Below are 5,829 nucleotides of genomic sequence, written 5' to 3'. Positions count from 1 at the left end.
CACTTAATTTTGTTTTTCACACAAAATTTGATACAGATTCTTTGATCCATTTTTTGGAATAGGCAAAAATCGAAGACGAGCCAAAACACGTGCAAGCAAAGCAGCTGTCAAAAATTAACTGAACATTCAAAATGGCCGAACTTGTCGGCATAAGTGAGAGACATGAGTACCAACATAACGCCACAAAAAATCGAAAATCGAATATACGTAATCCGCGGAAATTCAAAATTCGCGATTTTTGAACAGACCTCGTACGATTAATATAATTTATTAAAACTTGTACGTTATCTATAATGTCTCTTCTCCTCTTATTTATACACGTTGAGCGGTTGAAATTGCTGAGAAAGCATTTTCGGTCGCAAAAAACAAGCGATCATAAAGAGAGAGAGATAGACTCTAAAGGATAGACTGTTTCGCTTGACGAGCCCAGCTTGGCGTGCGTCACCAATTACAATCGCAGCTTCTATCTTTTTTTGTTTTTTCTCTGTCTCACTCTGTCGTACTTCTGTTTCGATAATTCGCTCTGCAATTTAACAATGTGTTCTATTAGTTCCGGTTTACCATCATCGCCAATGCAGCAAGGCTGCACGACTCCTTTTCTAAGCAATGATTCTATTTTAATATATATTTTTTTATATTGTATATAGAAAAATATATTATTATTATGACATTTTCAGCTGATAATATATTGCTGGTTACATAATGATTCAATCTATTTCTATATTTGCGCGCAGGTGATAAGAGAAATGACACTTCCTACTAAGTGCCGTTTGACACTTTTACATCCGAGCCAAGTAAAAAATATGCTGCATATAACAATTTCTTTGTTTGTTCGCTGCATATAACAAGACTTTGTACATTTGAAATAAGTAGCTGGCGCCTTACAGAAAACCTCAAAGAACAATACTATACTTGTAGAAATGAGCTAAGGGCATTAGTATAAGAGAACGGAGTCTACGAAAATTTCATTTGTATGCTACGAGTGAAATTGCTGCTCAACGCTTCGGCATCTGAACAGAGTAAAAAAAAACGTCTTTATAAACAAAAAAAATATACAATATATGTAAATAATACAGGGTGGTCCAAAAGTCCGTTAACATGTCATACAATGATAAAAAAGAAACTAGTTATATGTAAGAAAAAATGTTTATTTATTCTGAAAGTACACAATTTGGGATTTTATTTCTTAAAAATAACATCATCCATATGCGATCCTTCATTATTTTGACACTGCTGCAACCTGGAGCAGAAATTTTCAATGACCGACTGACAAGTGTTTCGGGAAATGTTTTGCAATTCCTCGCGAATACGAGCCTTTAATTCCTCAAGAGTCGCTGGATTGCTGTTAAAGACTTTACTTTTAAGGTATCCCCAAAGGAAAAAATCCATTGGGGATAAGTCCGGGCTACGAGGTGGCCAGTTAATGTCACCTCTTTTGGATATAACTTTTTGACCGAAAATTTCGCGAACTGCACTTAAAGAGTCGTTGGAAATGTGGCATGTTGCCCCATCTTGCTAAAACCACGATCGTTGATTGAAACCATCAAAATCCTGAAGCGCTGGAGCAAAAAAGTTCTGTAGCATGGCAATATACCGCTCTGTATTCACTGTAACAGCGTTTTCACTTTGATCTTCATAAAAATATGGACCAATAATGTCTCTTGCTGATAAAGCTGCCCATACAGTAACCTTGGGCGAATGCAGGGGTTTTTGATGCTTCAATTTCGGATTAGTGTCACTCCAATATCTGCAGTTTTGTCTGTTTACATGTCCATTTAGGTGAAAGTGGGCTTCGTCTGAAAAAAAAAGATTTGTTAAAGCTGGCGAACCTCTCTAGCATTTCGTTAGCAAACTGCAGCCTGTGAGCATAATCTTGAGGCTTTAACTGCTGAACCATTTGGATTTTGTACGGATGCAAATGTAAATCCTTGTGTAGAATGCGGTTTAAAGATGTTTTGGATACGTTTAAGACGCTAGACCGCTTTCGAGTAGAGAGTTCACGAACAGACGTTCTAACACGCTCTATGTTGTTGGGATCCCGTGATGTTCTAGGTCGGCCAGATCGTGGTTTATCTATTGTTGAACCAGTTTCTTCAAATTTCTGGACCCATTTTTTAATCGACTGAATCGATGGAGCTTTATTTTTATGCCGTATATTGTAATGAGCGCAAAATTTTCGTTGCGCTACAGTCGAAGAATCGTTGTTTCGATAGTACTCGCGTACGCAGAACGCACATTGTTTCTCGTTGAATGACGCCATGGCACTAAATTCCTATCGACCGCTCTAACATTCCGTACCTCGCCCGCCCCACCTCTCCCTCGCTGCTCGACGCAGCTGCCGATTCAAATGTTAACGGACTTTTAGACCACCCTGTATATTGTATATTTTTTGTTTATAAAGACATTATTTATACACAAAAATTGAAAAAACTAATATCATATTTGTTTTATTATTATTTTTCCTCTCAAGAGAAAAAATTTTAACCAAGGCATGTAAGAAGCTTGTACAAGCTTGAGTAGGTCGATAATTCTGATCGTTTCTGCTGATCCAACGAGGCACACTTGATGACAGTGCCGCTGTCGCAATATCGAGGAACTAAAATAGTGCTGGCGTTATGACTTCATGTCAGTTTTATTCGTAGCATATGAACGAAATTTTTGGCGACTCTTTTCTCTTATATTAAAGCTCCTAGCTCATTTCTACAGGCAGTATTGTTCATCGAAGTTTTCTGGCTGCTGGCTACTTATTTTAAAGAGGTACAATCTGAAACTCTTATATGCAGCACATACTGCGACGAGTCGACTGCAGGAGCCGGTGACAAAACTACAATTTTTAATTTTTTTTCGTTTTTCGTATTAAATTGTAGCTGGCAGCCTGTATTGTTGTCGATACTTTAATCATAGAGAAGGACTTTTCAATCCATGAATACAATTAAGAGAAACAAGCCGGGGAAAATTAATCACACTTTGTTGGTAAAACATTATTCTTGTTGTTGAAAGGAAGCGACACACTGAGAATAGACACACAACACATAAAGATTTGGCTGACAATGTGTGAACGAATTTGCTTCTTGGCTTACGGTATTTTTTATTCCTTTTCACACAGAAAAATTTAAATGTTTCAATAAAAACGACATCAGGGTATCTTTTCATAGTCCTAATAAAATGGGCAAATACATAAAATTACAGAAGGATATTTGTCCACATATATCGAAGAGCAATGTAGTCTACAAGATATCGTGTAACAATTGCGATGCGTTGGACAGACGGACAGACAATTAAAAACCAGAATTACAGAACATCGTAATCACATTAGACACAACACTTCTGTCCGTTCTGTCATAACGGAGCACAGGCTACAGTATGATCACGATTTCCAATGGGATAAGGTTAAAATTTTAGATGAAGAGCCTTGTTATAGGAAACGCTTAATTTCCGAGATGCTCAATATTAAGAAGCAGAAAAACAGCTTAAATTTACTGGTCTAATCAGATCCGCAGGAGCCTGCTTCTTAGAATTACCAATCATAGCCAATGGCGCCCCGATGTACTTAACATCGCGAACGCGTCAATCTCTGTCAAGGGCATTGAAGTCATGTGCGGTTCCGAAGACGCAGCCAAATATAAGCTCAAAGGCAAGTGGTATATATTCTCATCGGAATTAGAGGAAACCGATCCCTCTCCCATTGAGATCTCGACGAAAGGGTTACCTTGGACAAAAGCACCTCCATGCCCAATCGACGACATCACCTCTGCTTCACCCTTTGAGGACACACGAGACAACTCGGAGTCAGGGTCCATGAACCATTAAAGCAAAAATTTTTTTCTGTGTGCTTATAATGATAAGCACTGGTATTATCGCCAAATTATTGCTCTATAGGAAACAGAACCAATACTCACCGAACCTCTCGTTGCTGAAAACATCGGGTTAGATATTGGTAGTTCACTAAGTGCCAATAGGAGTTTTGCACAAGAACATCTGGCCATTGCACAAACGCCATCAGTACCGCCGCATCTCAAGATAGAGACGCATGTGGAGCTATGTGACATACCCGAAGAATTGATAGCCTTCAAACAAGTTTTCAAAAACCTCGAGGAACAAATAGCCAAAGGCATCCAGTCCTCGCTGAGGTACGCGGATACCCTCCCGCACAAGGAAAGAACTCTACCCTCGGACTCTGTTCTAAGGGCGGGGGGGATGTAACATCCGGCTATTAAAAACAAGCTGGTAAACCGGCCGTCACTTTAGAGCACATATTATAGCTAGGAATCATACGACTTATACCTGCACAGCTGATCGAGCTATGAGCCGTGAGCACGATCTCCTCACCACGGGATCACGTGCCAACCGCGTGAACCGCTGTTACAATTCTTTTAAATAAGCTGTTTAAAGAAAAGAAACCATATTTATTTTGAAAAACACAACACTATCAATAAGGAAGGAGGATCTTCCCTCTTTAACCACCAAATAATAATAATTAAAGCAACTACAATAGTTATAAGAGTCACGTAATTGCACCATAAAATACTCCATAAAATACACGCAGAATTTCCACAAACTAATCGTTAAGACCGAGAAAAACATAAAAACCGATGAAAACATAAAAACAGCTGGCAACTCTCATATTAATTATAATCACCAATTACCGGAATTGAGCACATGATACTCGGAGTCTCACGAGCAATTTAATTTATCGAGTAAATACGTGAAGCGCGTATATAAAAACAGCAAATTTTACAGCAGACAATTACAAGCGCATTTTAATTGTTATAAGGACATCAACCACGACAAAGTCGAACACGAAGATTCACCTCGTATTCATGGAATAGCGATACCGTTAAAATTTAGCGAGTAATTGACAAATGAAACTCTGTAGAATATTCTGAAATCATACTCGAAATCATACTCGAAATTATCTCTCTTGCCGCGAGACGCTACCCCCTTTGGAGTATATAAATCGATGCTGCGAAGATCACAACATTCACTCATTCTGTTCATTCGCTTAGTCTTATTTGCTTATTCTTAGCTGTCAGCTCATTTTCGTTCATTCGCTTTTTGAATATTAGTTAGATTATTTCCCCAGCAGCACGGTAAGCGACACTTGCAAATTTTCGGCCTCAGTAAGCGTGCGGTTAAGTCCCGACAGCAACTTAGAATTATCACGACACCGCGGATGCGATATTTATAAACTTCTCATTGCTTATAAATTTCTCTATACTTATAAGTTGGTCTATACTTATAAATTTTTCGTTACTTGTAGATTTCTATGTACTTGTAATTTCCATTAATAAATCGATTCTGCCCTTCAGGCTCCGGATGGGTCTTGCGTTCTCTCACGTAACAATAAACAATAATGTTATTACCATGTCTAACAATTTAGTCAATATTTATGTAGAGTCCTATCCTATTGCGAAAAAAACAGTTGCTGCCGAGTGCGAAACCCTCGAACAGTTCGCGACCCGGCATGTATTTAACCTAAAAAACTTCTCGGTGTAAGGCGCTCTCCACAGAATGCCCTTCGCCTCCCTTTCTCTCGTCTTAGCGCGCCTTCATTCAGGGCTGTTTCAGGGCATCTCCTTAATTACTAGGTCTAGGCGCTTGCCTTCAGGCGCCTGAATCTCTTTCTTCCTTCAGCCTCTCCCTCAGAGTCGTTCCAGGCCACCTTCTCATTCAGAGCTGAACGCTTGGCTTCGGGTGCCTACTCCCCTTCTGTCACGATGACCCCCGTGCCCCCTCGGGTAGGGACACGCTATCCCCTGCCAACAACGGAGAAGCCGTCTTCTCTTACCCCCTTACCCACTTTTAAAACTCTCTTAAATTATCTTTAAC

Source organism: Trachymyrmex septentrionalis, unplaced genomic scaffold (genome assembly GCF_001594115.1).
Source record: "Trachymyrmex septentrionalis isolate Tsep2-gDNA-1 unplaced genomic scaffold, Tsep1.0 scaffold134, whole genome shotgun sequence".
NCBI lineage: Eukaryota > Metazoa > Arthropoda > Insecta > Hymenoptera > Formicidae > Trachymyrmex > Trachymyrmex septentrionalis.
The sequence above is the reverse complement of the archived record's forward strand: the minus strand, read 5'-3'. Positions refer to the sequence as shown.